This window comes from Pan troglodytes, chromosome 3, assembly GCF_028858775.2.
Source record: "Pan troglodytes isolate AG18354 chromosome 3, NHGRI_mPanTro3-v2.0_pri, whole genome shotgun sequence".
Lineage (NCBI taxonomy): Eukaryota > Metazoa > Chordata > Mammalia > Primates > Hominidae > Pan > Pan troglodytes.
Window position 1 is genome coordinate 153233709 of NC_072401.2, and position 12433 is coordinate 153246141.

At 39.1% G+C, this 12433-nt stretch overlaps 1 protein-coding gene across 2 annotated transcripts in view; it reads left to right on the forward strand.

Annotated features, from left to right (window-relative positions):
• Nucleotides 1–12433, forward strand: part of FHIP1A (FHF complex subunit HOOK interacting protein 1A) — a 258682-nt gene that overhangs the window by 48524 nt on the left and 197725 nt on the right. The gene's annotated exons all lie outside the window — the stretch shown is intronic.

Below are 12433 nucleotides of genomic sequence, written 5' to 3' on the forward strand. Positions count from 1 at the left end.
GTGGTGTGAACAGGCTCTAGGAAAGTCTTCACCAGGTACTTTGGGAAGTGATTTCTTTGGTAGAGGGTAAAGAAAGTAATAGTTCCTGTGAGGTGCAGAAGATGTGTGTGGGTTTGGGGGTGGGGGTGTCTGTGCAGCATATAGGAGGGGAAAATCAGACTAAATGGAAGTTTAGTAGGAGCTTTTAATGTAGGTTTTGGCAGATTTGAGTAAGGTCTACCGGAATATTTTGTACCCTGGCTGTCCTTAACTGTGTATTTGGGAATATCTAGAACTGTAGAATAAATAACTAAAATGTATGGGGTTGACATTTAATCCAGGGCTTCTTGTTGCAGTACACTTTAAAACTGAATGAGGTTTTAGTCTGGGCGCAAGGGACTGTCTTTTGTTTGGCTTATCTTAGTCAGCTCCTACTCACACACCACAGAGTCGCTTTTCTTGGGCATAGTGGATCTCTATCAGGATCACTGGCATTTCCTGTAATATTTAGCAGAAAAAGGGTCATAGAGAAAGTATCCTCACAAACTTTTGGTTATTGAACCAACCAGCACCACCAAAATATTTGCTGTTAACATAGCACCTTTAAACGAACAAGTGACTTGTTATACCTTGTAGTTCTCAAACCTTCTCTAAGTGACTTTAACACAAGGAAATGAAAAGTAAAGCCAATCTGTTCGTATAACCAGCTGCATGTGAACATAAACCCTGGGAAACACAGCGGCCTCTGTGAGAGGGCTGCTTGCGTAAACCTCACAGAGCCCTAAAGAGAATTTTTTTTAAAAGTATATATATACACACACGTGCACAAAAAGTATTACAGGAGTATATCTTTTGTTCCTGAAAAAAAGTGAATATACTACAAAAATATATAAGAAGGTAAGATTGATTGATGGAGTTTACTTTCTGCTGCCTAAAGACTTTTTAAATAGATACTGAAGGAGAAGGAAGCAAATTTAGTTTCAAGAAACCTAATACGTCTCAAAGTGAGTACGGGTGGGACCAAAAGTCCAGCAAGAGTGGGTCTAGGGAATCCCTTCTGTTAACTGTTTCGTTGGTTTAAAATGATCACTTTCCTAAAAGGAACAAGAAAAACGGGTCTAGTTTGTTTTCCAGCTTGGAAGTAAATACTTATGTAAGCAGCACCTAACTTTGCAGTGTTTCCATCTGTAATATCATTTAAGAATTTGGCCAGATCTCAAGTGATTTATGTTTAGCAAACGAGATTATCTTCAGCTTCCTATTGTGGAAGAGCAAATGGTTTGGGGTTTGGTTGCTGCTTTTCAGCCTCTTTTTAATTGCTTCTTCAAGGTAGTACTGCATTAATCTTTGTTATTTATCTTCAGTGTTGGTTTGCGACAGAAACAAGAAACCAGAACAGTGGCTGAAGCTAGAATGGCTTTAAGTGTTAATACCCTTGTTGTAGAGCTACCAAAAACAACAACTATTTATTAAGGTTGATGGAGAGAGAGCAAGAATGAGAAAGACCTTTTGCATACACTTGGAATTCAGCTTTTTGTATATATATATTTTTATCATATGACAGATGCTCTTAATTTTATGGACAAATGAAATAAAGGGAATCTTTAGATTGCTATTTTGAATGCTTATGATTGTTTATGTTTTTAAGAGTTTAATTTTCTCCCAATATAGGAAAACATTTATTTTTGAATTTGTGGCTACCTATTGAAAAATGACACTTCTTTTTGATATTTGAGGATACATTATTATGATAATGTGAATACCAACCTACTGTTTATTTAAAATGTGGGTAAATTTTTAATATGTTCTACATTTAAATCAGCTTTTAGAGGCCCTGAGTTAAAGGTCTTCCTGTTATTAGGTTTAAATTTGTGTGAGAGAGGTAAACATTTTAGCAAATAAGTGATCATTTTATTTCCCATGGCTGGACAAAAAAATGAATGAAGTGTTTCAGAGCACAACATTTGGGAAAACTATGTATTACATATTTCATATACCCTGCAGATAAAAATAGCTACTCACATCTAGTTAGTGGGTTTCTGCTGTTGTACCTACCACCACCACCACCTTTTCCTGAGTCTTAATTTGATGGTCTCCTCCTTAACTGCTGTCTTAATATTTTAAGTTTCATATCTTGCACACAGTGCAAACCAAGCAAAGATTAAGTGTATAGAGAGGGTCACTCTGTCTTTCAGATTGTATCAGCTATTTTGAGTCTAATTCTTAAACTGCTCCTGATACCTTGGCAGCAGGCCATGTAGTTGTCATTTTGTCTCATTAGAGTTAAGTCTAGTCCTGTCAAGAACAGATTTACTAGTCTTTTTTAATTGCCTGCTTAAAATTTTTCATTTCCAAAATCAGCTGAAGAATTTAAGATCATGATAAGTATGGACCGAGGTCAGGTAAAAGTTCTGAGCAGATTAGGAATTCACTGAAGGAAGGAAATGAAGAGATGAAGGATTTTAAGGCTGTTGTGGAAGAGTGGAGGATTTCTGAAGCATTTGTGTTTAGGAAAATGGAATAGGGCTTAAATTGTGTGGTTGTATGGCAATGGATATGAAGTTTATTTGACTGGTATAAATTATTTTCTTTTGTGCCTTTTTGCATTTAAGTATGCCATCTATTCTTCTAGGGAACTAGAGGCTAAGCATGAGATAATTAGAAGGTTGAAGAAAACCAGATGAAGATAAGGTGGAATCTGGAGAGGACAAATAGGAAAGTGTGCCCAGCTAGCTGAAAATAATGATAGCATGTTGGAGAACAAACAAGGGTTAAGTGTGCAGCCTCCTCATGGGCAAAGCCAGCAGAACCTATGTTCTGCCATATAAAGGAAAGAGGACTGAAAAAAAGGGAGGCGAAGAGATGTTTAGGAAGAAGCAGGATGTTTTTTGAGAAAACTTGTTGGATGAAATAATACATACATGCATCTCTGGGAATAGGAGAGGGCCAGGTTTCCCAGCAAATGGTCAGGCTTATTTTGTTGATGCTGCCTCTAAGTGTGAGGTGAGGTATGGTGGGCATGGCACTCATTCTCGTGACAATACCATGGTAGGATGATTATAGTTAATAATAAAATATAGTTTCAAATAGCTAGAAGGTAGATATTGAATGTTCCCAACACAAAGAAATGATAAATGTTTGAGACGATGAATATGCTAATTACACCGATCTGATCACTATACATTATATGTATCAAAACATTGCTAGGTACCCCATGGATATGTATAATTATCATATGCCAATTAAAAATAAAATTTTAAAATTTTAAAAATGGAAAAGAATGTAGGGGCTATATTAGCCTCCAGGGAAATGTGGAGCCACGGCAGTTATGTGTGACATTGAAGGAAGTGGAAGACTGTAGCAGTTGGGACTGTGTAAGTGATTGGATAACCTAATCGAGTCAGATCAGGGTAACCTAACAGGCTCATTTCTTTTTCTTGAATTATCCCTGACCTGAAGGACTTTGGGATGGGATCGACTCTGTAATATATTGAGGGTAGGTCAGGCACAGTGGCTTACGCCTGTTATCCCACACTTTTGGAGGCTGAGGCGGGAGGATTGTTTGAGGCCAGAAGTTCGAGACCAGTCTGGGCAACAAGGGAGACTCTGTCCCTACAGAATATTAAAAAATTAGCCAGGCATGGTGGTGCATGCCTATAGTCCCAGCTACTTGGGAGGCTGAGTTGGTAGGACCCCTTGAGCTGAGAAGTTGAGGTTGCCGTGAGCTGTGATCATACCACTGTACTCCAGCCTGGGCAACAGAGTGAGACCCTGTCTCTAAAAAATAAAGTAGAATAAATGTATTTTGAGGGTAAGACTGACCATATTCTAATATGTATCATTAAGGTCCTTATTTTGCTCCCTCTAAGCCTCTTCCTGAGATGCACCATGGGTTCACATTGTTCCCTGACAGGACCCAGTGTGCTGGGGGTGTACTTCATGTTCCGTATCTTTCTTGGTTTTCTTTCTACATGCCAATACTTACCTGTTCACTGTCTGAACAGTTTCTTCAGATAGTTTCACTAGATTCTTCAGATAACTGGAGCTAATTGGTAAAATCATTCATTCTCTTGTGTAGGGTTAATTTATAACCCTTTCTGTGTTATATATTTACATTCAAAAGAAGAATTCATAGTATGTTACATAACTCAAAGAAATGGTGGAATTTTTGGCATGCCTTTGAGTAAATATTAAGATGATGATATTACAGAGGAGTCATATATGCATATTTCACTCATGGGAATTCAACTAATGCACCTGGCCAAAAGAAGAAAGAAGGGTAGGAAATAGCAATTGAAATTTGATGAGCATAGTCCTGGAGTGAGCATAAGATGGGAGTTGTGAGCCTGCTGTTTATAGGGGAGATTTAATTTCCTCTCAGAGTGAGAGCATTTTGGTCTGAACAGCATGTCCCATAAAATGCAAGCCGGTTACTTTCTCTGATGTTTACCTGAACAGACAATAGTCTTTTCTGGATGGCTTATTGTGGACTTACTGAGAGATGGCTTAGTATTGTATTTTATGCGGAATTACATGGAGTTTTCAAGGGTAGTTTTACTATTTGTAATTGCTGCCTTGGTTTGACTTTAGATTCTAATCCAGTTCCCTGCATTATTAGGTATGACTTCACAGTGTTGGCCGGTTGAGGGTAGGTCTTTTAGAGCTCCTGTGAGCTCCTTGAGATTTGGGGCTGTGTGTTATTCATCATTGCCAAAGCAACTCAGAAAATATTTTTGTTGAATGAAATAATGAATACTTAACACCCTGCCATGGTACCTAGAGCATGGGCACATTCTGGCTGTTTTGGTTTAGAAGAGATGGGTTTTGCTGAGTGATTTAGGCCATCTGTTGGAACTGGATTGCAAGTCATAGACTTGTTGAGACCATCTTTTCTTCCTACCTCTGGTGATGCCCTAGCCAAAGAAGGTGGCATTGGGGAGGGATGGTTGAAAGTAGAATGATGGTATGTCAGAGATGCCAGTAGCTTTGAAGAGGTTCTTATTATCCTTTCTGTTTTATACTGAATCCATATCTTCTGTGTCATGACAGGGCACCTTGATCGTCACAGACAGTTTTGGCATTCCAGGAATGGATGACCTTCCAATTAGAAGATTACACTTCCTCCTTTGCCCCTTGCAGATGGTTTTGAACTCTAGAATTATGGGTGACATAAATTAAAGCTACTCGTAAAATATATGCCCCCAGCCTTCTGTTCTTTCCTTTTAAATGTGGTCCAGTTGTGCTCTACAGTAATGATCCTAGTATTTTATGCACAACTTGCCCAGTAGCTTCCAATTTTGTGTCACAAAGAAAAGTTTTAACTGTTTGGTAGGTGGCCTTGTCTGATGACAATACCGAGCATGTGGCATTTTGTTCTGTGTCTCACAGTATCACCATGACACTGACTGAAAAATACCCTGGTTTCTGCAAGGTGTCTGATAGACCAGGCAAGATTAAATAAAGATAATTACCCCTGAGTTTTTCTATTTTTTACATTCCATTTAGAGAGGTTTGGTTACTGCCCTTGGTGAATTTGGAAGCTCCTATATATGATATCCAGATCTTCCTACCAGACATGAATATGATCTGACTCCTAACCTCTCGTTCTGATATAGCCTTCTATCAGCCTCCTTAGCCAGTTTGATATTTTTATTGTTTATTTACTTATTTTTTACCCTTTTTTCAAGAAATGGGGTCTCACAGTGTTGCCCAGGCTGGACTTGAACTCCCACTCCTGGGCTCAAGCAGTCCTCCTGCCTCACCTTTCCAAGTAGCTGGGGCTATAAGTACACACCACCATGCCCAGCAATATTTTTATTTCTGTAATGTGTCATTTAGCCAGTGATTGTTGTATTATAATAGAATCACAGAAATGGAGGGACTCCTAGAGGTAATCAAATCTGGTGGTTTTTAAGCCTTTTATTCCCTCTAAAGGGATAGTAAAACCATTAAAAATATAATTTATCCCAATATGTAAGTCAGAGAAAGCTGAACTTCTGGTTTAGAGAGGAACACAGATGAAAGGCCAAACGCCTCCGTCATTTCTCCACTCTCCACCCAACCCAACCTTCAAGGTATCTGGGGGCTCTGTGGACCTCACTATGAAGACCATAGTTCTGGAGTAATGGAAGGACTACTATATTAAGTAAATCCTTCTAGCACCGTTTAGCACCAGTTTGCTTGTATATTGCTTCCTGAGGGTAAAATTTTAAAACAAAACTGCTCCAAGTTCTTCCTCTGCATTTGTCTGTAGTGTGTATTACCTACAGACACTCACCAGTCATCAGGAAGCTTATTGTATATCTTGAATGTTCAGCCCAACCAGCATACACTGTAGGTACCACAGGTGAGAGGCTGACCTGAGTGACAGAGTGGTACTCACTTTTTTATTTGATGATGAGTATGGCATCTGGATAGCACTTAAGAGATTGGAATGTACTAGATGAGATAGGCTCTAATTGTATAGATCAGTGATTGTCAAAGTGTGGTCCCCTGACTAGCAGCATAGGCATCTTCCAAAACTTGTTAGAATACAAATTCTTGGGGGTTGGGTGCCATGGCTCATGGCTGTAATCCCAGCACTTCGGGAGGCTGAGGTGAGGATCATTTGAGGCCAGGAATTTGAGACCACTCTGGGCAACATAGTGAGACTCTGCCTCTACAAAATGTTTTAAAAATTAGCCAGGCATGGTGGTGCACACCTGTAGTCTCAGCTACTAGAGAGGATCCCTTGAGCCCAGAAGTCCGTGGCTGCAATGAGCTGTGATCGCACCATTGCACTGCAACCTGGGTGACAGAGTGAGGCCCTGTCTCTTTAAAAGAAAAAGAAAAACAAAAACTACCATCAGAGAATACTATAAACACCTCTACGCAAATAAACTAGAAAATCTAGAAGAAATGGATAAATTCCTGAACACATACACCCTCCCAAGACTAAACCATCGAGATCGAATCCCTGAAGAGACCAGTAACAAATTCTGAAATTGAGGCAGTAATTAATAGCCTACCAACCAAAAAAAGCCCAGGATCAGACAGATTCGTAGCTGAATTCTATCAGAGGTACAAAGAGGAGCTGATACCAATCCTTCTGAAACTATTCCAAACAATTGAAAAAGGAGGGACTCTTCCCTAACTCATTTTATGAGGCCAGCGTCATCCTGATACCAAAACCTGGCAGAGACACAACAGCAACAAAAAACTTCAGACTAATATCACTGATCAATATCCATGCGAAAATCCTCAATAAAATACTGGCAAACCAAATCCAGCAGCACATCAAAAAGCTTGTCCACCACGATCAAGTAGGCTTCATCCTTGGGATGCAAAGCTGGTTCAACAAACACAAATCAATAAAAGTAACCCATCACATAAACAGAACCAACAATGAAAACCACGTGATTATCACAGTAGATGCAGAAAAGGCCTTTGATAAAATTCAATATCCCTTCATGTTACAAACTCTCAATAAACTAGGTATTGATGGAACATATCTCAAAATAATAAGAGCTATCTATGACAAACCCATCCAATATTATACTGAATGGGCAAAAGCTGGAAGCATTCCCTTTGAAAACTGGCACAAGACAAGGATGGCCTCTCTCACCACTCCTATTCAACATAGAAATAAAGGGTATTCATATAGAAAGAGAGGAAGTCAAATTGTCTGTAGATGACATGATTCTATATTTAGAAGACCCCATCGTCTCAGCCCAAAAACTCCTTAAGCTGGTAAGCAACTTCAGCAGAGTTTCAGGATACAAAATCATTATGCAAAAATCACAAGCATTTGTAGACACCAACAATAGACAAGCAGAGAGCCAAATCATGAGTGAACTCCCATTCACAATTGCTACAAAGAGAATAAAATAGCTAGGAATACAACTTACAAGGGACGTGAAGGAACTCTTCAAGGAGAACTACAAACCACTGCTCAAGGAAATAAGAGAGGACACAAACAAATGGAAAAACGTTCCATGCTCATGGATAGGAAGAATCAATATCATGAAAATGACCATACTGCCCAAAGTAATTTATAGATTCAGTGCTATTCCCATCAAACTACCCTTGACTTTCTTCACAGAATTAGAAAAACTACTTTAAATTTCATATGGAACCAAAAATGAGCTCATATAGCCAAGACAATCCTAAGCAAAAAGAACGAAACTGGAGGCATCACACTACCTGACCTCAAAGTATACTACAAGGCTACAGTAACCAAAACAGCACAGTACTGGTACCAAAACAGACATATAGACCAATGGAACAGAACAGAGACCTCAGAAATAATGCCACACATCTACAACAATCCGATCTTTGACAAACCTGACTAAAACAAGCAATGGGGAAAAGATCCCCTACTTAATAAATGGTGCTGGGAAAACTGGCTAGCCACATGCAGAAAACTGAAACTGGGCCCTTTCCTTACACCTTATAAAAAAATTAACTCAAGATGGATTAAAGACTTAAATGTAAAACCCAAAACCATAAAAACCCTAGAAGAAAACCTAGGCAATACCATTCAGGACATAGGCCTGGGCAGACTTCATGATGAAAACACCAAAAGCAATTGCAACAAAAGCCAAAATTGAGAAATGGAATGTAATTAAACTAAAGAGCTTCTGCGAAGCAAAAGAAACTAGCATCAGAGTGAGCAGGCAACCTACAGAATGGGAGAAAATTTTTGCAGTCTGCTTATCTGACAAAGGTCTAATATTCAGAATCTAAAAGGAACTTAAATAAATTTACAAGACAAAACAGCCCTATCAAAAAGTGGGCAAAGGATATGAACAGACACTTCTCAAAAGAAGACATTTATGTGGCCGAGAAGCATATGAAAAAAGCTCAACATCACTGATCGTTAGAGAAATGCAAATTAAAACCACAATGAGATACCATCTCATGCCAGTCAGAATGGTGATTATTAAAAAGTCAAGAAACAACAGTTGCTGGTGAGGCTGTGGAGAAATAGGAACACTTTTACACTGTCGATGGGAATGTAAATTAGTTCAACCATTGTGGAAGACAGTGTGGTGATTCCTCAAGGATCTAGAACCAGAAATACCATTTGACCCAGCAATCCCATTACTGGGTATATACTCAAAGGATTATAAATCACTCTACTGTAAAGATACATGCACACATATGTTTACTCCAGCACTGTTTACAATAGCAAAGACATGGAACTAACCCAAACACCCATCAGTGATGGACTGGATAAAGAAAAGAAAATGTAGTACATATACACCATGGAATACTATGCAACCATAAAAAAGAATGAGATCATGTCCTTTGCAGGGACATGGATGAAGCTGGAAGCCATCATCCTCAGCAAACTAACACAGGAACAGAAAATCAAACACCACGTGTTCTCAATTATAAGTGGGTGTTGAACAATGAGAACACATGGACACAGGGAGGGGAACGACACACACCAGGACCTGTCAGGGGGTGGAGGGCAAGGGGAGGGAGAGCATTAGGACAAATACCTAATGCATGCAGGGCTTAAAACCAGGATGATGGGTTGATAGGTGCAGCAAACCACCATGGCACATGTATACCTATGTAACAAACCCTCACGTTCTGCACATGTATCTCGGAACTTTAAAAAAAAAAAAAAAAAGCCGGGCACGTTGGCTCATGCCTGTAATCCCAGCACTTGGGGAGGCCGAGGCGGGCGGATCACGAGGTCAGGAGATTGAGACCATCCTGGCTAACGCAGTGAAACCCCGTCTCTACTAAAAATACAAAAAAATTAGCTGGGTGTGGTGGCAGGCACCTGTAGTCCCAGCTACTCCGGCGGCTGAGGCAGGAGAATGGCGTGAACCCAGGAGGCAGAGCTTTCAGTGAGCCGAGATTGCGCCACTGCACTCCAGCCTAGGTGACAGAGCGAGACTCCATCTCAAAAAAAAAAAAAAAAAAAAAAAAGAATACAAATTTGTGACTAGATCTCCTGAATCAGAAACTTTGAGGCTGCAGCCCAAGCAATTTGTATTTAATAAACTTTTTGGGTGATTCTATTGCATGTTACAGTTTGAGAACCACTGGTGTCGGTGAATCCAGTGGCAATGCCAAAGGCTGGCCTGGGGTGCCTTGACCCTGCATCCCCTTTCTATTAGCATTCTTCTTGCTTTGCTATGGAAACTCAGTATTTTTTTCACTCTTACGTGAAGTCTCAGGCAACTTTAGCTTCAAAACTAATACCCTAGGTTGGACTTCCAATTAGATTGCCACCCCACGCCCCATTTCTGTAGACATTCTAAAGTAGCCACTGGATGTGTATGTACACTAAGTTTTAGATGTTACCTTAGTTGGAAGCCTGGTCATTTATCAAAGGAAGTGATTTTCTGCTTAACTTACCAGGGCCTCATTTGTCTGAATACTGCTAAGGTAACTTGGGAATTATAGACCTTTCAGCCGCCTGTCTACTGTGAAGGTCTGATGGAGGGTTTCCTAAGGGCAGCACCTATGTAATCATGATCATCTTATCTGGGGTACTTCGTTATCATTATAAACCTGTGCCTGTTCTCTGTGACTTTATGATTCACTAGGCAGTTATTCAGTATCCTGCAGTGAGGGATTCCTAGCCTGGGATCCCAAGAACCACCCCTGATAGCAGAAAAATAAGCTTTGCTTGAATATGTGGTTATACTTTTTGTGAGTGGAAGGTCAGTAGTCTTCATGAGATTCTGAAAAGGCTCTATTGCCTTTCACCCTCTTCCCTCAGAAAAGCTGATTTACCATTGCTTTAGTTGCTTTTGGATAATAGTTTTAAGAAGTGTTCACAAGATTTGCAGCCATTTGAACTGGAAGACCTTTTGGTTTAAATTTCACAATCCTATTTTAGCTTGTCTTGTCTACTCAGGTGTTACTGTATACATTAAGTCAAGTAAGACTGGTTCTATACTTGTGCAATCTTGCTTTTCTGTTTTTGGTGTTTGAGAACAGTGCATACTTGTTACCATCAACAATAGTAATGCCTTTGGATAGTGCTTTCCAGCTTATCCAGTAATTTCAGGTATAGCTTCTTTTTAAAATTTGATACTGTGAGACATATAGAGCAGGAGGATATTAGCCCTATTTTTACAGGTGATGACACTAAGGCTTACAGGTGATGACATCACTAAAAACTAGGTTTACCCATCACATAAAAGCTTTGGACACTCCCACTACACTCACGTTCTGGTTGCTTCCAAATATGCTTGAATGATGCCTAGAAAATTCTCAAAAGTTCATTATGTCTAAAAGACTGTTTACTGGCACATTAAATCATTATTGTCTCTAAAGGAAATGGATAATTTTAAAATTGTGGATTTCTTTTTTGCTTTTCCTTATTTTTCTTTAAAACAAAACTTAGATATAGATATAATTTCCCCATTTCACAGTCAAATAAAACCCCTCTTCTTTTGCCTTCCACAGATACCTTTCAAAATCCTGTTCAATCATATATTTTAGGATGTCGGGTCAGGAGACGGCAAATCATTGCCAGCTGGTGGCATCACCTCATTTTCATTAGATTGTTCTTTGAGTTTCAAAGACTAGTGCCCTTGTAACTTACATTACACAGCCTTAAAATTGCACATACAAGTTTGCTGTGGAAGAGTAGCAAATGTAAGATAAATTGAGAAGGTTAAGGGGAAAACTGTGCTAAGAGCTTCTCATAAATGAATTCTCATCATAAAAGCACAGTGATTTTTCCAAGTGACAAATTAACTCAAGAATTGTGCTCTGCATTTTTAAACAATGTGTGGTAGAGTAGTATGGTAATTCCATTTGTCTTTAAGCCAGAGGTTAGTGCCTCAGCATATTACACTTGTGCTTTTTGACTAACAGTGTAGAAAAGAAAGCTGTGTGTATAGATATTTAATTTATTTTTACTTTGCAAATGTGTTATGTCTATGATTTAGTCAATAAACAGATGCTGTGTGTTAAGGCAGGCTGTCATAGAAAAGGAGTTTGTGTTGAGGCTTGGGGCCAGAGCATTTTCCAAAAGGAATATTTGTGCTTAGAAAACTTCTTATAAATATTCTTGTTCAGACATGAATTCCTCTTTTACTTCAGTGGGGTCACTGAATACATGTCGGTCATTTATTTCAGTTCCCTGCTATCGGGTCAGTAAAAAAGGTATTAGTGGAGTGTGGGTGGTTTTTCTTTCTGCTGCCAAGTTAGAGGTTTGATTGTGACAGTGAACTCTGAACAAATGACTTCATCTTTTTATGAGGAATATACATATTAATGTCATTCAGACAGTTTCTTGGGGACATACAAAATATCGGTATTAATTTTAGGGTTTGTATAATACAATGAGAATAAAGAGAAGAGGGTTCCTGCCCTGCCATCTTGCAGTCTAGCTAGTGAAACCTGACAGATCATGTGAAAGCTCTGTATTCTTCTAGTCATTGATGTCAGTATTATGGGTTTAGACTGGGTAATCAATAATAATATCTTTGCCCTTTGC